This window comes from Sciurus vulgaris, assembly GCF_902686455.1.
Source record: "Sciurus vulgaris genome assembly, chromosome: 1".
Taxonomy (NCBI): Eukaryota; Metazoa; Chordata; class Mammalia; order Rodentia; family Sciuridae; genus Sciurus; species Sciurus vulgaris.
In genome coordinates, this window is record NC_136461.1 from 20,172,562 (window position 1) to 20,195,190 (window position 22,629).

At 45.3% G+C, this 22,629-nt stretch overlaps 1 protein-coding gene across 10 annotated transcripts in view; it reads right to left on the minus strand.

Annotated features, from left to right (window-relative positions):
* The window catches only part of PTAFR (platelet activating factor receptor), a 31,554-nt gene extending 9,971 nt beyond the window's left edge, over positions 1-21,583 (minus strand). For 2 of the 10 annotated variants that reach the window (XM_079115051.1, XM_079115053.1), the window contains exons 1-2: positions 8,306-8,696; positions 7,071-7,127 (exon numbers count right to left, since the gene is read on the minus strand). The gene's annotated coding sequence lies outside the window, so the exon portion shown is untranslated. Of the gene's footprint in view, positions 1-7,070; positions 7,128-8,305; positions 8,699-21,425 lie in introns of those variants that run through there. The other 8 variants (XM_079115050.1, XM_079115056.1, XM_079115046.1 and 5 more) reach the window with 6 other exon arrangements.
* Positions 21,584-22,629: the final 1,046 nt, after the last annotated feature.

A 22,629-nucleotide genomic window follows, 5' to 3' on the forward strand; every position in this document is an offset into this window, starting at 1 on the left:
GTTCATGGCTTTTTATCTCATCGAAATTGCCTGCACGTGTCCTCTCTGCCTTCTAGGAGCAGAGACCAAGTGTCCGTTCGCCTCACAGTCATTGGTATCCTGCTGGGCACAGGGCACTACTCTGGGAATACTGCAGGAGTAAAATAGATGAGGTTTCTGCTCTCTGGAGTTTATTCTCTACTTGGGGGAGTCAGTTAAAAATATTAAAAAGAACTGGGGGGCTGGGGAGATAGCTCAGTCGGTAGAGGGCTTGCCTTGTAAGCACAAGGCCCTGAGTTCAATCCCCAGCACCCCCCCCAAAAAAAGAGAAAAGAACTGGGGGTGTAGCTCAGTGGTAGAGCACTGCCTAGCATGTGGGAGGTCGTGGGTGCTATCCCTAGAACTAAAATAATAAACAAACAAACAAATAACTTTTAAAAGGTAGCAAGATAAAGAAATAATGTCAAATTGGGATGAATTCAATAAAGAAAAAAATTTTAAATGGTGACAAGGTGAAGATCGGGAAGAGGGCTGCTTTCAGAAGTACTCCACACAGAGCTACATCCCCAACCCCTTTTTAATGTTTTGGGTTTTTTTAAATATTTTTAAGGTGTTGATGGACCTTTATTTTATTTACTTTCATGTGGTGCTGAGAAGCGAACCCAGTGCCTCACACATGCTAGGCAAGTGCTCTACCACTGAGCCCCAACCCCAGCCCCCCGATCCTTTTTGAGATAGGATTTCCCTAAGTTGCCCAGGTTGGTCTCAAACTTGCAATTCTCCTGCCTCAGCCTCCTGAGTAGTTGGGTAACAGGTGTGCACCATCACACCAGGCAGAGAGCTACTTTAAATAGAATGGTCAGAAAAGGCTTCTCAGAGAAGATGACTTATAAATAAAACCAGAAACAGATTTACCATGAAGTCGGTGGACCTTAAACTTCCAGGACCCCTCCTAGGTCCTATATATAATTTTGTATTTGTAATTTGATATCTTTTCTTTATAGAGTTCCCCCAGAATTGCATAAACTTTAAAGATCTGCAAAACCTTTACTTTCCCTATGCTGAAGTTTAAAAAGTGAGAGGGAACAAGTCAGAGGGAGATCTAAAAGAAGGATATTCCAGGAGATAGGTTGTACAAAGGCCCTGTGGTGGGAATAAGTCCATCACATTCCGAGGTAAGGATGAGTTTGTCATGTTTATGGAACTGAAAGGTCAGTGTGGCCCTAAAGGAGTGAGAAATGGGAACACTGAGATGTAATCAGATGGCAACAGGCCCAGATCACTCCTTAGCCATGGTAAGGAGTTTGCATCTATATCCTGTGAGCATCTGAGAGCTTCTGGAGTGTTATTAAGCAGAGAAATAGCACAATCTGCCTGGTGTTAGCTGCTGGCAGAGAATAGAGGGAAGGAGGCAAGAGTGGAAGCAGAGAGACAGACCATTTTAAAAGTGAGAGGTTGTGCATGAACCAGAGCGTGGCATTTCCAATTCCTCTCTCCATCCCCAGCACTCAGTAAGAGCTTTGCCAGAGTAGGAGTTTGGGAAATATTTGTCAATTGAGCAAATATCCTGCAACCCACAGGGTTACCTGTGCCCCCAGAGCAGCTGCCACACAAGGCAGAGTAAGTCCTCTACCACTTATTTACCTGCATAGTAGTCCTTGGACCAGCAGCAGCATGCTAGAAATGCAGAACTCAGGCCCCACCCAGATCTGCATTTAAACAAGATCCCCAGGTGATTCATGCACACTCCAAAGTCTGAGAGATACAGTTCTCAACCCAGGGCAGCCATAGTCTCGTCTGATCTAACACCTTCCATGGCTCCCCATTGCCCAGAATAAGTCCAAGCTTCTCTCCTTCTCAACTCCCACAATTCTCTGCTGCTCATACTCTATCCTAGCCATGCTGAACTTCTTGTGGCTTCCTTAAAAAATCCTTCTCCTCTGTGCCTTGCAGATGCTGTACCCCTACTGAGAATGCCTTTTGCCAAATGCTCTACCTAGAAAAACCTTACCCTCTCTGACCTGATCTATAGTGCTTCTACCAGATGTGGTGGCACATGCCTATAATCCCAGGGACTTGGGAGACTGAGACAGGAGGATCGAAAGTTCAAAGTCAGCCTAGCCAATTTAGCAGGACCCTCAGCAACTTCGCAAGACTGTCTCAAAAATAAAAGGGCTGGGGAGTAGCTCAGGAGTAGAACATTTGCCTTGCTTGCACAGGCCCTGGGTTTGCCCTCCAGTCCTGCAAACAAACAAACAAGCCAAGAGTGCTTCCTCTGGGATGACTTCCCTGATTGCCACAGGCAAAATGAGTTGCCTTTCCCTCTGGGACATTGTTCAGCACAGTCCCTGACATGACACGTGATTTCTGTGACTATATCCTCAGGAGGATGGAAGCGTCTTGAGAGCAGGGACTGATCTTTTTCATCCCTTTACCCCCAGTGTCAGGCACTAGGGAAAGAAGGAAGGGAGGAAGGAATGAAGGAAGGAAGGGAGGGATGGAAGAAGGACTAAGCCCCCAACAACAACTATTCCAAGGATCCTGGCACAGTCACTCTGGGGGAAGCACACTGTGGGTGGGAAGGAAAGAACAAAGCCTCTGGAGGCAGAAACACCAGGGTTTGTACCTGGATCACCATTTACTTGCTGTGTGACCTCAGGCAAGTGACTTAATTTCTCTGAGCCTCCATTTCTTCAATGGCAAAATCTTCAAGATTTCTAACAATGGTTCCATATGCATGAGGCCCAGAATAGATCCCCAGTACCATAAAAATCAACCAGCCAACCTAATAATGATTCTAAAGATGAGTGCAAAGTGACTAGAATAAGACCTGGGCCCCAACTAACCAGGCCTTCCTCTCCTCATTGATCCAGCAGCTTGGAGCCAGAGGAACAGACTATGGTTAACCACTGACCCAGGAACTCTGACACACATACTGGCTCTCCCGCCAGCTCCAGACAGAGCCTCCAGTTAATGCCAACAAAGCTTTCAAAAGCTCAGAAAGAGGATGAGCATTTGGAGGGAGGAGGAGGAGGCTCGGACCACTCAATTTAACACATGGGCACAGTTCCCTGATGGACCAAAGCTGGGCGGCTGGCCCAAGCCCTGCCCTCAGCTGGGGGTGGGACAGGGAGACCATAAATATTCATGGCGACAGAAGAATTCTAATTCTGCCAATAGGATCTCCCACCTTCTGCCTGCACAGCATTCTGCACAGCAGAATGTTTCTCCACTCGAAATATTCCCAGCTCCTATGAACTATGAACCTGGGGAAGGAGCTCCCATCTGCTGATGGATGGTCAGACAGCACGGACCATCAGGCACTGGCAGAAGAAAGTATGTGTTGGTTAATTCCACAGTGCAGCCTGTGAGTCTGGAGGTTGGATTCATTGGTCAGGCCAGTCCCTAACATTTGGGGCATTTGAGGTCAAGAGTAGAAATGTCTAAATATTTATAAGCTATAAGACAGACATATCCAAATTCAACTACATTGCTTGAACCAGCAACTCCTTACCACCCGGCTGGGCTGACAGTGCATTTACCAATTGAGCTTGAACTAGAAGCTGGGGGTGGGGACACATTCAGTTTCCCTGGGCATCTGCACTTGGATTCAAGGACCCCTTGCTCTGTAGGGAGTGTGTGGTTGAAGGGGAACCCAAGTCATCCCACCTAAACTCAAGGAACTGAGTACCATTTTTACCAGTGAAATACAGACATTTCTTACTCATGATCATATTTCCTGCTCAAATTAACTTTGCAAGATAGTTTTACATTCATTTTTTCAGATAAAATGCCTATTTTTCCAGGAGAAAAAATGAGGTTAGAGAAGAAAATAGAATTATACACAGTCTCAGAGCTGGGGAGTGACAGACTGAACATCTTTTCTTTTTTTTTTTTTTTAATTTTCCTTTGGTGGTGGTACTGGCAATGGAACCCATGGCCTTGTGCATGCTAAGCAAGCACTCTACCACTGACCTATATCCACAGTCTTTTTTATTTTTTATGTTGAGATAGGGTCTCAGTAAATTGCCCAGGTTGGCCTCAAACTTGTGATCCTCCTGCCTCTGCCTCCCAAGTAACTGGGATTACAGGGGTGTGCCACCACACCTAGCGATCTTGAACTCCAAAGACCATCCTGACTCTCCTAGGCCAAGGCATGGCCCCTTCTGGAAACCAACAGCTCTTTAGGCAACTCCCTCACTTATAGGCCATCCTATGGCCCGAGAATAGAAGTTTCAGATGCTGTAAGGCCCCAGAAGAGATGCCTTTGACCTGGGGCCTTGATTTTACCTTTACAACCTGAAGTCAGAAAGGGAAAGGGATAAAAGGAAGACAGGCTCTGCTCTGTATCCATCTGACTCCTGCCTTACATCAGAGCTGGGATCAAATCCTTCTTCAAACAGTAAACTCACTCTGTGGCCCTGAGTCTCCATTTCCTCATTGGCAAAATGAAGATTTGAAAATGGATCTAGGGGCTGGGGTTGTGGCTCAGTGGTAGAGCACTCACCTCACATGCACAAGGCCCTGGGTTTGATCTACAGAATCGCTAGCACCCCCCACCTGAAGGACAAAATTAGTTTAAAAATAAAATTCCATTTATAATAGTATTAAAAATAAGCCAAGCTGGGCACTGTGGCGAATGCCTATAATCCCAGCAACTCTGGAGGTTGAGGCAGGAGAATCGTATGCTCAAAACCAGCCTCAGTCATTTAGCAGGTCCCTAAGCAACTTAACAAGACCCTGTCTTTAAGAAAAAGGGGAGGGAGCTGGACTGGGGATGTGGCTCAGTGGTTTGAGCCCCTTTGGGTTCAATCCTTAGTGGGGGGAAAAAAAAGACCAGGTCCAGTGGTGCACGCCTATAATGAGGCAGGAGGATCGCAGCAAGTTCAAGGCTAGTTAGTCTCAGCAACTCAGTCAGAAGACCCTGTCTCAAAATAAAAGATATTCAATCTCCAGTGCTGCAAAATAAAATCAAATACTCAGGAATAAGCTAAACCAAGGAGGTGAAGCCTTGTACACTGAAACCTACAAAACATTACTGAAAGAAATGAGACAACAGAGGCTATTTCCATTTCTCCTCCCTGGAGATTCCACCTTGACCCCAGGTATGCATATTACTCTGATGTGACTCAGTCTCCACTCAGCTGGTTTAGGAAATCCCCATGGAATTGGGGGACCCTGAGCCTAACCAGGTTTTGTCTTGCTCCAGATACCCAGGTGGCACCTGTCTGTGAGTCACCCTCCCTCACCTTGCTTCGTAGAAGGACCTGGGCAGGGAGAGAGAGCGAGGAGGCACCTCCGCCCCTGGGCCTCCCCAACACGGGGCACTGGCTTTTGTTATACCAGGGACCACAAGGGCTTCTTCCCAGCCTGGAAATCGGAGTCCTGCTGGTGCCCTCAGGGCCAGTCGAGGGCCTGGCCCAGGGGAGGACAGAGTACAGTCACTGGCCCTGGAGCCATACAGCTAGGGCTGCTCCCAGCTCTGTTCTTTCCTGGCTGAGGCTCAACCAACCTTCCTTTCTTCATCTGCAAAATGATGACAATAAAACCTTCCTCACAGGGTAGTTTCGACAGCCAAATGAAGCACATTGCTTAACAGCTGTGCACTCCCCTAACTACTGTTCTCAGAAACATGTGCAAACCAGCTGCACAACAAACTAGTTAGATCTCTTTTGGAAGAAGCTGGGGTGACTGGAGAGAAAGCACAGCAATCGGAATTGGGGGTTTGGGTCTCTGGTCTCAGCAGTGCCATGCACAATCTCAAGTAAGTCTCTTGCCAGCTCTGAACCTTGAGACTTCTATGTGCCCAATGGGGTGCCCTGACTACCTCGAAGCATTACTGTAAAAAGGAAGTAAGATTATTGGGGGTGGGTGATTGAGGGTTTGGTAAACAGTAAAGCACTTGGAAAATTGAAATGGACTTTTCAAACTGGAAAGGGCACTGCACACTTCTCTCATCAGCCATCTGAGCTCAACTCCAAGCTGGGGCCCTAAGGGTCCCCCTCTTGAAAACTAAGGGGGAGGGGAAGGACTGCTGAGTGGGGTCCTCCCCTGGTATTCTCGCTCTCTCTCTCTCTCTCTCTCTCTCTCTCTCTGTCACACACACACACACACACACACACACACAGTCTGGCTCCCTATTCCCCCTTGACTGAAGACACACAGGCATACCACCCTCTCAGCTGGCTTTGCTGGCTATCCTGCCTCTGTGAACTGCCAAGGCAGTACCAGTCCCACCTGCAGGCACCACTCCATGTACAATGGACATAACCAGAGCCAACTCCCTATCTGGCCCTCACAACGAGACACACGTGCACACATAAAAAGACACCAGAGGCTTCTCTTGCTCTCTTCATGCTGCTGGGGAACCCAAGAGTGGCTGGTCTGGGAGGTGACTGGGCTGGGAGCCCAACATCTGTCCTTTGGGAACTGACTCCATTCCCAACACAGACCAGGGAGTGCTCCCAGGGCGCATCAGGCGTACACCCAGGTGTGGCTCAGTTGTTGCCCTCCTGGGCCCAAGTCTCCACCCACTGGGGTACTCAGTGTGGAAAAGGGGGGCATCAAAAAAAAAAAAAAAAAAAAAAAAAAAAGAAGAGAAAGTTCTCCTCTTTAACAAAGCCTTGTTCACAGGCCTGGGGTGAGGAGAGGGAAGTCTCTGGTCCCCACGAAAGGACAAACACAGGATCCTTGCCTCTCATCACATCCCCTTTTTACCCAACACCAATCAAGTGGAAACTCAGTCCTAGAGGCACATTTTCTCATTAATGCCATGAACGAAGAATCCCTTACCCAAACCTTCACTGATCAGATGGAGTTGCCCCAAGTGACCACAGTATCAGGGTTAGATCAGGGCTTGTGGCTCCCGGTTCATTCTCTGCCAACTACAGCATACCACTTTATCAGCAGGTGTTCAACACGTGTTCTTAAGCACTTACCACATACCAAACTCTACTAAGGGCAAGGAGAAAACAAATTCCTTATCCTAAGGCATTTATAGTAAGAATTACAGTGTCCTTATTAGTAGCACATGTTGGCTCACATTTGCACATCATCATATATCATTTTACAATTAACAAAACACTTCTCACCAGCTTCTTACTTCATCCTCTCTACAAACCCACAGGATCAGTATATTAATCTGCAATCTGCAAAGAAGGAAAGTGAGGCTCTTGTATTACCCAAGGTATGACCCAGCTTGTCAGCAATCAAAACCCTGGGTGCCCACCACAGGCCCACAGCCAGTCACCTCCAGAGTCACTTCTCTCTGGCCAGGTTGTTGGTACCCAAAGAAGACATCTCTTTCTTTTGCTTTCCTGGCAGAAACCTCCCCACCACATCACAGGTTTTAAGCAGCTAGGACACAGCTGGGCATCTGTTTGGAACTGAATGAGAGCTGCCTGGTGTTTGAGAGAGAGCCTGCTCTTCCCTCATTCTTCCCTTCATTTCGGGTAAGTTCTAGTTCACTGGCCCCACATCTGGATTTTCTGCCAATGAAGGAAAGGGGTACCAGCCTGAGCTCTGTCACTAGCAACTGAAATGTGATGGCAAAATTGTTTGTGGGGCTGGTCCTTCATTCCAATAACCAGATATCTTCATCATCCCCCAAGGAAACCCAGCATTTTGTGAGTCCCTAAGTACCCAGCCCTGTACCAGACCCTTCCCCACTCCTGACAACCCTTCTAGGGTGACGGCAGTAGTCTCATTTAACAATTCAGGAAACTGCACAGAGGCGTGCATAACTTAGCCAAAAAACTCACAGCTAGGAAGGCAGATGGCATTCAGCTCCCTAAAATCTAAGTAGCCCTTTCTCATCACCATCATCACCTCCTAGTGAGGGCCCTGAGGTCACCTCAGCTCTGCCTTGGTCTTAGAGAACAAAAGAAGTACGTTGGGATCCCTGGAAAAGTTTGGTCACAAGACATTCTCTCTGAACGTGAGACCCCGGGCCTAAGAAAGATGCTGGAATAGTCCCTTAGAAACAGAACCAGTTGGGCACGGTGGTATGTGACTGTAATTGTCAACTCAGGAGGTTGAGGCAGGAGGATTGCAAGTTCAAGGCCAGTCTGGACAACTTAGTGAGACCCTACTGCAAAATCTCAAAATGAAAAATAAAAGGACTAGAGATGTAGCTCAGTAGTAAAGTGCCCCTGGTACCAAAAATAAAAATAAAAATAAAAATTCCCAGTACCAAAAAAAAAAAAAGAAAAAGAAAAACATGAAAAAACAGAACCTCCCATTTACAGCCTAGGGGCATGACCTTGGCTTCCTGAGGACATTTTTATAAGCATCCCCCTTTCCCAGCTAGGCTGGGACACCCCCTTACCTGTGGCAGGGCCAGTGGCTAAGCTGTAAGTCTTGGTGTCTCTCTGGGTCTGGACCCTAGTTCCAGCCTCTATGCTGTCATCTGGCAATTGCAGAAGTGAAGAAATAGAACATATCACTGCCAAGTCACCCCCAGGAGGAAATGCAGTGACCCTAGGGCCCTTTCAACAGATGTCACAGGAACCTCCAAGCTGAGCCACCCAGGCCCTGGAAACTGGGCAGAAGCTTCTTGAGGAGCCAGGGGCGGGGTAGGGCGCGGGCAGCTCTGCAAGACCAGGGAGGCAAGGCAAGGGAGAGAGAAAGCTGGATAAGTATGAGGGTGTGCACTCAGGAGAGACAGAAGAGTGAGGAAGAGGAGAAAAGAGAAAGGAGAAGAGACCAACAAACACAGGGAGTGAGGGGGAGGGCGGGAGGGCTGGGGAAGAGATGGAAGGAGGACGGAGGGATGTAAACGGAAGTTCATGAGAGGCAGGAGGGGATGGAGAGCAAGACCAAGGGAGTTAAAAGAGAGACAGAGGGAGTGTGTGCCTGCGCATGCGTAAGTGCTCATCAGTGTCTGTGTGTCAGGATGGGGGAGAAATTGAGACAGGGAACCAGGAAAGGGAGCGGCCACAGGGATATAGGAAGGATGGGAAGAGGGCGCTAGAAGCACTGCTATGATCAGCAGCATGATTGGGCAGGGCAGGCCTGGTGGCCAAGAAGCCCTGAGTCCAAAAGACCCATGGGGACAGTGCACAGCAGGCCTCAGGGGAGGACCCTGAGCTGGAGTTTGGCGGCAATAGAGTTCATGGAAAATAGTATGAGCCGTTGAGACGGTGACACAGTTGAACTTGTGTGTGTGTGTGTGTGTGTGTGTGTGTGTGTGTGTGTGTGAGAGAGAGAGAGAGAGAGAGGGAATTCCTGGGTACACAAATTTTCCAATCCACTTACCCATGCGTTCATTCAACCAACCAACATTTACTGAGAAGCCCTAAGCACCAGGCCTTGTGGTGGATACTGTCTAAGGAAACAAGTCCCTCAAATATCAGCTGGTCTAATACTCTCTTGAGCAGAGAGGGAAACCGAGGTCCAGAAAGGACCAGGTCCCACAGTAAGGCAGGGGCAAAACAGTCAGGAGTGTGGGGTCCTGGTTCCCCATTCGGTGTCCAGCCTCAGTTCTACCCTGGTTGTCTGGACTTGCCATTTGCTACTGTTCAGATCCCTTCTGCTGTCCCTTATCAAAGCCAAAAATGACTCCTTAGAGTTTGAAACACCTTTAACATGTGCCTCAGTCCTAAAAACCAGAGCCAAAAATCTGCTCACTCTCTCCAGCTCCATCCCCATTACACAGGCAGCACACTCAAACTCCCCCCACACACATAACCTTGCACACCCACACACACTCAGTACATACCATCATGGAGATGCCATTCACACACTCAGGTGCCCATGTCTACTCCCCCTGTCACTCACATCTGCCCAGACACACTTCCTTCCTCATGCTCATTCACCCACACTGCTGCACACACTCTCCTTAGGTCCCAAGGCACACCCTAGGCCCCCATCAGGGGGCCTCCAAACAGGCTCAATTTGGTCATCTCTCCTCATCTCTTTTGCTCAAGGCTCTAAGACACAAGATGACCTGGTCGGTTTGCTGCTTTTAACCTTCATGAAAACTATTTCCCTAGAAGACAAGGCCTCAGTTCTGCTCCCCAACTCGAATCCTCCTTCTCCAAATGTCTTCACCTCCTCAGCCTTCCTCTGGCCTCCAAGTCTGGGAGAGACCCTGTGGATCAGCCAGCCTCCATTAGCTCATCTCTAGGACTCAAGGTCCAGGACCCTTTGATTCAGCCTTTTTTCCAGTAGTCCCTTACATGTGTACACGTAACAACTGCATGTCAGTACCTTTTTTAAAATTATCAGTGATTAGGGGCTGGGGATATAGCTCAGTTGGTAGAGTGCTTGCCTTGCATGTACAAGGCCCTGGGTTCCATACCCAGCACCACTAAAAAAAAAAAATTTTTAAATAAAAAAATAAAAAAAAATTATCAGTGATTAAGGTAGGCACGTAGACATTATTATCAACATTTTACAAGTAAGGAAACTGAGGTCAGCTCTTTCTTTCCCATGCCGTAACCATTCTGTCAGCTCTAACTTTAAACTACATCCAGATTGGAATCTAATCAAGCCTTTAGATTTAACCTAAAGGGAACAGAGGAATAAATTTAAGGGCCCCATAGGAAGCAATCAGTCCAACTCAGAATGTAGGGCATCCTACGGAACAACTGATTCACTTATTCCAAGTAAGTCACATGAAAACAACAACAAAAAAAAACAGGAGGGCACTGTGCCAGATAAGGAGGGACGTAAGAGATACAAAGATCTAAGACAAACCCAGATCATCAAATCAACTGTAAAGGGACACACATACTAGTCAGGGTCCTGGACAGAGACTGCACACCCACACTGGGCAATCTGGAGACACAGGGTCTCTCTCTCCCTTTTTTTTTTTGGGGGGGGGGGGGGGGGGGCTGGGGTACCAGGGAATGAACTCAGGGGCGTCTGACCACTGAGCAACCTGCCCAGTCCTATTTTGTATTTTATTTAGAAACGGGGTCTTGGGTCTCACTGAGTTGCTTAGTGCCTCACTTTTACTGAAGCTGGCTTTGAACTCACGATCCTCCTGCCTCAGCCTCCTAAGCCACTGGGATTAAGGTCCTGCACCACTGCACCTGGTTTTCCCCCTTTTCTTTTTAGAAAAATGTGGACAGGACCAAAGACCCAAAGAAATGGTGTAGTCTTCAATAGCTGCCAAGAGTGAAAATCCTGTGTCATGCATAGCACACCTGAGGAGAGAGAGCAGCTACCAGAAACTAAAGAGGGTGGCTATCTGGGGAGGTCCACCTGACAGGAGCTGTGACCAGGGGTAGAAACCTGCAGCCGAACCTAGAGTCTTGGCAGGGAGGGAAGCAAAAAATAAATACCCACACCTCTCTCTTCTCCCTTCTTGTGATGGCTTTCTAGTGCCTCAGGTTGACTGACCCATACAGTCAGCTTCAGGGACAGTGTGAGCTGGAAAGTGGGGAGAATGGGTCTGGAGGAGAAAAGAAGTTGTCCAGGACACAGACGAATTTGAGAAAATAAGAGAAATTGAAATATGGACAGTACTTTAGATCATTCTAAAGCACTACTATTAATTTCATTAGGTGAAAATGATGGTGTGGTTATACAATAAAATCTGTGTGTGTGTGTATGTGTGTGTGTGTGTGTGTGTGTGTGTGTGTGTGTGTAAATATTTAGGGATGAAATTACTGAGATTTTTCTTTAAAAATATTTACAGCAAATTAAAAAGAGGGCTGGGAGTGTAGCTCAGTGGTAGAGCATTTATATAGCATGTTCAAGGTCCTGCATTCAATCCCCAAAGGAAAGGAGGGAAGGAGGGAGGGAGGAAAGAGAGAGAAAGTAAGGAGAAAGAAGAAAAGAAAAAGAAGGAAGAAAAAAAGAGAGCTCAGGCCCAGTGGTACACACTGATAATCCCAGATACTCAGGAGGCTAAGGCAGGAGGACAAATTCAAGGTCAGGCTTTGCAACTCAGTTGGCTATCTCAAAATAGTTTTCCCTGTTTCTAAGTAAAATTTTAAAAGGCTGGGGGGGAGTGTAACTCTGTGATAGAGTGCTCATGAGGCCCTGAGTTTGATCCCCAGTATCTTGCAAAAAAAAAAAAAAAAAAAAAGAAAAAAGAAAAGAAAAAGAGAATTATAACAAGAGGGGAGAAGAAAGGAAGGGAAGAAGAGAAGCAGAGAAGAAAAGAGAAGGTACCTGAACGTTGATAATTATAGAATTTGGGAAGTGTTACTGTAGTAGTCTGAATAATAACCTCAAAGATCTCAGGTCCTAATCCCTGAAACCTGTAAATGTTACATTTATTTATTTGTTGGTTGGTTGGTTAGTACTAGAGATTTAAGCCAGGGGTGCTTTACCACTGAGTTACATCCCCAGCCCTTTTTATTTTTTTATTTTGAGATAGGATCTCCATAATTGCTGAGGCTAACCTTGAACTTTCGATTCTTCTGTCATCAGCCTCCCAAATCACCAGGATTATAAGCATGTGCCACCCCACCAGCTAAATTAATGCTCTTGAGTGGAGGCAACTATCCTGGATTATCCAAGTAGATCTTCATACAATCACAAGTATCCACATGAAAGGAAGCCAGCCTGAGGGAGATTTGAGACGATAGAAGAAGAGAAGGTAATGTGGCCACAGAGGCAGAGTGATGTGCCCAGAACCCAGGAAATCCAGCAGCCACCAGAAGAGACAAGGAACAGACTCTGCTATAGAGTTTCAGTGGGGAAGATGGCCCTGCTGTAATGCCTTCATTTTGGCCCAGAGATTTTGGACTTCTGAATTGTCAGAGAATAAATGTTTGTGGTTGTAAGACATCAAGTCTGTGGTAACTCACTATAGCAGATACCCAAAACCAATACAGGTATATAGACCCATTTATCATTCTCTTCTCTTCATGTATATTTGAAAACTTTCTTGATAAAGTTGTCCTTGTGCATGCTCAACTCACAGCACTACCTATGAAATAGTCTTGACTAATAAATAGAAACAGAATCAGCAAGTTCAATCACCACTTCAGGGGGAAGTACAGAGAGGATCAGGTTGTAGGGACATGCCCAACAAGCTTAGATAATAGGGAACCCTACAGAATGAACAATGTGGTTTCTTCAGCAAGTAAATTCTAAGGAAGAAAAAAGGTGAAGGGAAACATTATAGATGAAATGAGAATTAAGAGACCCATAAACCAATGACTACATTTAAATGTTTCTTGGATCCTGATTCAAACAAATGGAAGAAAAAAAAAGAAATTTATGAAACAATAAGAAATGTGAACACTTTTTGGACATTCAAAAAGTGAATGAGATATGAATATTTATTATTAGGTGTGTTAATGATTTCACAGTTATGTTAAAAAGAAATTCTTATCTTTTAGAGAGACACACAAAACGTACAGATGGAATTATATATTTGGGATTTGCTTCAAAATAAGATCGGACAACTTCAATGCAATAAAGTGGGTGGATTATTGGTGAAACTGGCTGAGGATATGTGGGAATCCATTAGCCCATTAAGCGCACTCTTGTATGTGTTATCAATTTTTAGGATAAAAACCTTTTATGTTGTTTGTTTTTTAAAGCATTTCAGCACTTGTTTGGATTTTGGAGATCGGAACAGCAGTGAAGAAAAGAACTGTCCCAGTGTTATAATAATGGATAATGGGTTGTAATTTCCTCTGGTGGCATTTTAGTAGGATGTTAAGTACTATATTTCATTCAATGTCAATGGAAGTGAAAATGGTGTCCTCTGGAAAATTGATTAATGACAGGAAAGGAACTACAATAACAAAGGAGATACTGACATCAAAGATGTATGTAAAAGTTTGAATAAACTTGTTTCAATTTTTTGAAATTTGAGAGTATAAAAAAGCAATATTTAGGGGTTGGGTATTTAGTTCAGTGGCAGAATGCTTATCTAGCATACACAAGGTCCTGGATTTAGTCCTCAACCCTGGAAAAAACAAGTAATGTTTATAAAATAATAAACTACTGCCTAAAATATTGAAGTGTATGGGTAACTAAAGGAATAAATTAAATATTTTAAGTAGGCATTTGAATATATCAGTGATTCTCACAGCTAGGGCTATTTTACACTCCAGAGGACATTTGTCAATTGCCTGGAGACATTTTTGGTGGCCACAAATAGCAAACGGGTATGTGTGTATGTGTGTGTGCATGAGCTACTGGCATCTGGTGGGTAAAGGCTAGTGTTGTGGTTTGAATGAGCTGTCATCCGAAAAACTCATGTTAGAGCAACTCAGTGAGACCCTGGCTCTAAATAAAATACAAAAAAGGGCTGGGGATGTGGTTCAGTGGTTAAGCACCCCGGTTCAATCCCTAGTACCAAAACAAAAACATTCTTCTTAGGTGGGGTTGTGGTTCAGTAGAATGTAGAATGTGTGAGGTACTGGATTCAATTCTCAGCACCTCATATAAATAAATAAAATAAAAATCCATCAACAACTAAATATATATATATATATGTATATATATATATATATATATTTTTAAAGCTCATTTAGGCAATGCGGGAATGTTCAGAGTGAAGTGATTAGGTCATGAGAGTTGCAACCAAATCAATGAATTAATACTTGAATAAATTACCAAGTTGTAAACTGAGGACAGGTGAGGTGTGGCTGGGGCCCAGCCCTTGCTTGGGGGATTGTATTTTATCCCTGGCCTCTCTCTCTCTCTCTCTCTCTCTCTCTCTCTCTCTCTCTCTCTCTCTCTCTCTCTCTCTCTCCCTGTCTCCTCCCTCCCTCCCTCTCTCCCAAACCCCGACACCTGCTTCTCAGAAGAGTCGTACACTTAAAAAAAAAAAAACTATTTGGCTGAAAATGTTAATTGAGCTGGAACTGAGAAACTCTGGACCACAGCCTTTATATTCCTAAGAGTTTATATATTCAGCTGGCCTTTTTAAAAAAAGAAAAAAATCTCTCTGGGGATATTGTCATCAAGAAAATAGTGGGACTAGGGTTGTGGCTCAGTGGTAGAGCATTTGCCTAGCATGTGTGAGGCACTGGGTTTGATTCTCAGCACCACATATAAATAAATAAAATAAAGGCATTGTGTCCATCTATAATTAAAAAATATTTTTTAAAACCTTTAATAAAAAAAAAAAACAAAAAAAAACTCACGGTGGCTTCCTCTCACTTAGAAGAAAAACCTTTAAAATGCCTTCAGGACCCTGCAAGACCTGACATCATCCCTGCTTCTCAGTTCTGAACTCTGATTGTTCTGATCGCCTTATTCTTTCTTAATACACCAGGCTCACTCCTGTGTTGACATTTTGCACCTGCTGTTCTGTGCCCAGAACACTTCCAACTTCAGGCATCCTTAGTTCAGGTCTTTTCTCAAATGCCACTTTCTCAGGGAGGCCTCTCTTGACCACCCAACATTCTCTAGGCCCCTATGCCGCTTTATTTTTGTTGACAGCACTTACAAATGATCTAATATACCATTTATTTTACTTATTTGCTCACTTTCTGTCTCCTCATCTACATTATAAGCTCCTTGAGTTTGTTTATTGTTATATCCAATATCGGGAAAAATGCTGGTACATTGCAGGTGTTAAAAATTTACTGAATGAATGAGATCAGAGAAGAAAGTGACCTTTCTACGGTAACACAGCAGGTAGGTAGGAGAGTAGAATCAGAGTAGACCCAGATGCACTAAGGCCTCGTTCTGTCCTGTCCCCCTGTTATAAAGTCTTGCCTCTCAACCTGCCCTTCACCTAGAGTGATGTGGACACTTCACTTCTGTGAATAGCTTTTTACTCATCTATAAATGGAGGATAATGTGGAAGAGTAACACAGGGAAAAGAGCATAGGTTTCAGAATCAAAGAGACTCAAGTTCAAATCTTGATGGCCCCCAACTCTGTATGAACCTGGGAAAACCATTTTACCTCCTCATGCTTCAGTTTCCTAATCTGCAAAATGAGAATAATCATACCTCATTCTTTTGTGCATAATAGACCAGAAAAAAAAGTTTATGAAGATTGGAAAGAAAAAACAAATCTGTCATTTTTTTTTGGGGGGGGGGGTGCTGGGGATCAAACCCAGGGCCTTGTGCTTACAAGGCAAGCACTCTACCGACTGAGCTATCTCCCCAGCCCCCAAATCTGTCATTTTGATAGAATGATTATTTACATAGAAAAATTAGAGTAATTCCATGGGCAAATTATTAGAACCAACAAAGAATTTCAACAAGATGTCTATATATAAAACCAACAGACAAAAAGCAATCATGTTCCTATAAAGAAGCAAAGAAACAGAAAATGTCACTTAAAAAGGGAAAATTTTACATATTATTCTATTTTTTGAGGTGGGGTTCCACTCTTGCCCAGGCTAGTCTCAAACTCATAGGCTTAGCTTCCTGAGTACGGGACAATGGGTGTGAGACACCATGCCTGGGTAAAAGACATGGTGCCAATTTATAATCACAAGAAAACTATTTTGACTTTTTCTTTCTTTCTACTTTTCTTTCTTTTCCCTCTTGGTCTAGATATGCAAGATCTTTTTCTTTTTTCTTTTTCTTTGTTTTTTTAGCTGTAGATGGACATGATATCTTTATTTGATTTTTTTATGTGGTGCCGAGAATTGAACCCAGGCCTCACACATGCTAGGCAAGCACTCTACCAGTGAGCCATAACCCCCAGCCCAAAAATGTGCAAGATCTTGATGAAAGAAATTTAAGAATAATTGAAAAGTAATTTAAAAAGAATTAAATAAATATCATAAAGACACCAATTTTGGGTTTTTTTTTTTTTTAACCCAGGAGCGCTTTACTGCTTTACCACCGAGATACATCCTCAACCATTTTTTTATTTTTTATTTTGAGACAGGATCTTGCTAAATTGCCCAGGCTGATCTTGAACTTTGGTCCTCCTGCCTGGGACTCTCAAGTCGCTAGGATTACAAGCACATCCAGCAAGACACCACCAATTTTTCCCAATTTAACCTATGCATTCAATGCCAATTTAATCAAAATCCCAATACCCTTTTTCCAGGAACGGTACCAACTGGTCCTAAAATTCCAAATGAAAAAAAATCAAAGATTCAAGAATAGTAAAAAAAAAAAAAAAAATAGTCAAAAAATTTTTGAAGAACATAGATATAAGGATGTGATCAAATTTCCCCTATCACATGAGAAGTCTTATTAAAAAGTTCCCAATGGACACATTATTAAGCATTAAGACAGAGAGACATTAACAAAAAAATAAAGAGTCAAAAGGAATAGACTAGAGACCCCAGAAACAGCACATCTATGGAGGCTTGATACATGTGACAGTGGGGATGTTCTGACAGGCCCAGCCCTGCCTCTGCCCTGACAGCAGCAGCACCCAACCATCTTAAAGACCTCTTGGGAGGAGGGGGATCTGTGATACGTACAGATGTTTTGTGGGGTGTGTGTCTGTGTGTATGTGTGCATGTAGGGAAGATGTCTGTGTGACCACATGCAGCAGGTGTGTTTGCAGTGGGTCTTCCATATGGTAGCGTGTCCATATCACATGTGTAAGGATGTGTGTTTCATCCTGTGGGCTACAATATGGATCACAATGGAGGTACAGTGCCCATGGGTGATGGTTTGCATATTCTGTGTAGTGAGGAGTCATGGGTTATGGGTGTATATATCTATGGATGATGAAGTTTTGTGTGTTATGTGTGTGAGGATGTGTTTTGTGTGTTGTATGTGAAGGAAGGTTACATCTGTTGGTGTTTAGTGTCCATGAATGGTAAAAGGACCCGTACGTGTCTACGGGTGACAAAGGGAGGTTGTGTGTCCGTGGGGGGGTGGTAAAGGGAAATCAGGCAAAAACTTCCTCCAAGGACCTCTCCAAGACCTCAGCAGTCTTAAGGACTTGGGGGGCAGCTAGACAAAACAGCCAAACCTGACCCTCTCACCCAGGCCACACCCCTTACCTGAGCAACAGTAAGGACAGTGGTCTAGGAGGTGACAGAGAGGCTGAGGAGGGCTTCTGACAGCATGTTTCCTGAACATGTTCTCAGGGAGCTAAGGAAGCCAGGTGGGGATTGAGGAGGATGCAGAAGGCAGGCCCAGACCAAGTGTATGACTCACCTGATTCTACCCTCCAATCTTTGTTTGGCAGCAGCAGCAGCATAAGAATTAGGGGAGGCCCGCCTGATGACTCTACTAGGTGGGCGGGGATCTCGGGCCAGGAAGCCAGCTCCTGGGTGGGGCCCCAACCCCAGGGTCTCCAGGAATACCCATATACAACCAGGATTTGCACATCAGCTCAGTCAAGAACACTGGGCTAGACCCATCCTGTGCTGAGCCCCGCTGGAAGGGCTGGGCCTGGTCTGGCAGAGGAGAAAGGAATTGGGCTTCTTTTCTGTTGGAGAGAAAGGGCTTTGACCTAGAGAAGGTCCCCGCACTCTTCAAGAGTCCAAGTTTTAGTGGGCACAGCCCCAAATCCAATGAGCCCCAAGCCAACAGAAAAGGCTCAAAGCTGTTTTCAGAAGACACCTCTATCTGGTAGGGAGGGGAGCGGGACAGAGAGCCAGTCCTGCCCCTAGAGGATCACAGTCCAGTGGGCGTGAACACAGGCTTGCCTGCAGGTGCCCCCAACCAAGGAAGAGACAGCCCAGCCTTCAGGATTGTCTGGTCTGTTGGGAAAGGGAAAATTCTACCTTCTGAAGTCACCTCCAGCTGGGAGGGAGAAAAAGTCACCCCCTCACTCATGAGTTCAACCCATGCTCTGAGGAGTCCTTAGTCTGATCAAGACAAAGAACCATCCCTAGTTCTGGCAAAAGCCTAGGACTGAGCCCAGAGTTCCAACTTTACCTGTTCTGCCCTGAACAGTTACCTCTTATCTCTACCTCCACCACCTCCTCACCAAAATATCTGACTGGGCTTATCAGGGAGCAGAGGTGGAGACTCAGAGGAAGGGAAACTGGGCCATGGCACAGTGGACATTCTTAAATACCAAGTATAAAACTCCAATAGATCAAGATTTGACTGCCACCTCTGGTTCTCAAATTGAGCCCTACAGTGAATATCTCTGAGCTTCTGTTTCCTGGGTCTATAACAGTGATGTATACTCCCTATCTCAGACCCAGCATGATGCCTGGCACGTGACAGGAATTTAGTAAATAAAAATCACTTAATTTACCTAAGTTCCTCCCTAGCACCCCAGCCTCAGGGGCCCACTCCTTTTCCCACATTAGACTCAGCTGAAGAACTTAAGAATGAAAGATTAGGTTGGGGGTGCAGTTTAGTAGTAGAGCGCATGCTTAGGATATACAAGCCCTGGGTTCAATCCACAGCATTGGGGGGGGGGGGGGGAACAGCTTTTGAGATTCCACTTCTGGACATTCTGATCCCACATTGTCTCCAGGAAATGAAATTTTATCAAGCACCTAGAGGATTCCAAGGTCTCAGTCTCTGGGGCAAAGCAGGCTTGGTGGGACTCCAGAGAACGTCTGAGATTGGGAAAGGAGAGTTCTATCATGTGGGGGTTCTTGTTAGCTCTGCTTACCTATCTCCCACCTTGAGAATGACTGCACTACGGGTATGGGAATATTGACAATTCTGAGGGAATCCCAAGTTCTCCCAACATCCTATTTTGTGGAGAGCTGACTGACCTTGCCTGATAGTTTCAACCCTAGGTGATTTATCTGGGAGTTTGTTAAAGATTCAGCTGTACCACACCCCCACACACCACCCCCTGAATCCTGAGCCAGAATATTCAGGGGGACCGCAGAATGTCCTTTTAACAAGTGCCCTTGTGTCCTCAATCGTCAGCTCTTTCATCTAGTTCTTAGAAAGGGACACCACACTGGGGAAGTTGGGCAGCCACTGCGTACCCGGCTGTGCCAGACACCTGGTTTCCCTGATCTTCTCAGTTCTCAGGGCAACACATGTTAAGAAATGAGGAAGTTGACACTCAGAGAAGTTTCAGGACTTGCATAAGGTCTCTTAGTTCACAGTGCAGCAGGATCCAAGCTCCAGTCTGCAGTGGTTTGTGTACTCCCAGCTACTAGGAAAAAGGAGGCGAAAGGATCACTTGAGCCCAGGAATGTGAGGCCAACTGGACAGCAGAGCAAGACCCCATTTCAAAAACAAACACACACAAACAAAAATTCAGGCTGAGGATGTAGCTCAGTAGAATACATGCCTAGCATGTGTAGACCCTGGGTTTGATCCCCAGCACTGTTAAAACAAACAAAAACTCCAATCTCTCTGAGGCTTGTTCTTTTGCCAATAAATAGAACTTCATTAGTTCACAGAACAAAGTCAGAGGGGTTATTACCTTCATTTTGCCAAAGATGAGGAAGCTAAATTCCAACCAGAAGAAATGAATTTTCAGGGTCACAAAGCTAGTGATTGACAAAGCAGTACTTAAGAAAGTAATTCCAAGCCCCTCTGTGTGCTTTCCTCAATAGCCATGGAGCCCTGAGCTCCTGATTCCAATGGTGAGAAGCACTGAGAACTTCCAGTGAAGGGCCCATGAACCAGATGTGCTAGGATGGGATTAGGGAAGGCGGGAGGAAATGGAGAGAGGCAAGTCCTGTTTCTCTGAGGTTCCACCCTCTAAGCAGGCCCAGATCTACCAGCAACCTCCCACACACTTCCTTCTACCTCTGCCAGGAGGTGAGAAGGACCAGAAGGCCCACAGTCTGGTTGTGGCTGCCCTAGGAAGCAACTGAGAGGTCGAAGGCATGAGCAGAGAGGGGTCCAGGTGACTGGACCACCAAAGGCAATGACTGATGCTTTCCGTAATTACTTTATTTTACACTTTACACACAAGGAAGCTGAGGCTGAGCTGATGTCATCGCAGTGCCAAACGCAAGATTCTCACCCTACCTGATTGGCTTCTTCCACTTCACCTCTCCCAGTGGCACCTTGGCAGCAGTTGCCTGCATAGAGGGAAGTGTGGAGTAGTGACTTTGTTCCATTAGTCACAGCAAACCACAGGAAGAGGAGTGGAGTGGCCAGTCCAGCCTCGTTCTGTCTATCTGGCATTCCTCCAGGAAGTCTTTCCTGCCCTGGAACCCCCATTAACCTCTTCATGGGTGAAGGGGATGCAGGGGCTGCCACAGCCCTATGGAAGCAAATTTTGCCTAAGCTGCCTCAATTTGATGCCCAACACACACCCCTCTACCTAGCCAGGTCATTACTAAAAAGACTGCTCTGAGTGCCAGGCATGGTGGCGCATGCCTGTAATCCCAGCAACTCAGGAGAACCGCAGGTTCAAAGCCAGCCTGGGCAACTTAGTGAGACCCTGTCTGAAAACAAAATTTAAAAAACAAAGTTCTAAGGATATAGCTCAGAGGCGGAATGGTCCTGGCATCAATTCCTCGTACTGCAAAAACAAAACAAAACAAACAATAAAAACTGCTCTGAGTAGAATTGACCAGGGCTAAGACCTCTGCTGATCTTCCAGGTGGTTCTTTGGCCAAAATGTGCCAGAAAGAAAATGGGAAGACACTGGTCTTTCTGAGAAAATAGGCTATCCTCACTGGAACCTAAATCCCTTAATTCGTGTGTTCTGTCTCACCTTTCCTCACTTCTACGCTCCAGGCATGGCAAGACTTGCCTAAGGTCTCTTAGTTCACAGTGCAGCAGGATCCAAGCTGTTCTAATCCATGAATGGGCTATGCTCTGACCTCCAGGTCTTTGCACATTTGTTCCCTCTGACTGAAACATCTTCCCTCAGGTCCTTTCCATCTGTGCCAGGCACTAAGCTGTTCCCAGACATTTGTCCTTTCCTCCTTGATGACAAAACTTGACTTACTGAAAACAGTAAACTGCCCAGTTCCAAGGAAAAAGATTTAGTCTATGGCCTGCCCACATTCCTTTGCTGTTTTCTCAGCCAGACTTTCCATTACAAGTATCCATGGGACCCATTTTCTGGCCACTGGGAAAACAGCTTCCCAGATGACTTCTACTTAATAGCTATTATAAGGTGTGGAGTTGACACAACCTTCCTCCAGTTGAGAGGACAAGCCGTCCTGAGGGGTTAAAGAAACAAAGAAAGAGCGAGTTTACTTGGTGATAATAGTGAATCCATGAACAAAACCTGAAACCATGTGCCTCCGTGTCAGTGAAACATTACTGAGTCATCTGCCTCTGGGTCCCAACTTTTAAAACAGGTCACCTTTTCCAGGAAACTTTCTGTGACTGGGATCAAGAGCTCCCTCCTTGGAGTCGTGGATGCCTTGTGCCTTTCCTGAGTTTTGCACCCGTGCACTTAACCTGCATGCCCCAACTGTGAGGAAGGCAGCAGGGTCTCCACGATGTTCACCATTTTATTTCTAAGCTAGAGTATTTGTTGAAGGAATATACACACTGTAGCTGATTGCTACACGGCCTCTTGGCTGGGGGATAGATCATTAGTACAACTCTTGACTCCAATGAGGAAGGCCCTGGGTTCAATCCTCAACACCAAACAAAAAATGGGGGAAAAAGAAAAAAGAATTCAGCAGTTTTCAATAAAATCAGGAATTAGACTAAATGTAAAACAATTTGCCAGACACAGTGGTACACATCTCTAATCCCAGGAACTTGGGAGGCTGAGGCAGGCTGATGGCAAGTTTGAAGTTAGCCTCAGCAGCTTAGCAAGACTCAGTCTCGAATTTAAAATAAATTAATAAGTCTGGAGATGTAGTTCAGCGGTAAAAAGTGTCCCTGGATTCAAACCACAGTAATGCAAAAAAAAAAAAAAAAAAAAAAAAATTAAAACTCTATCTAGCATAATCTTC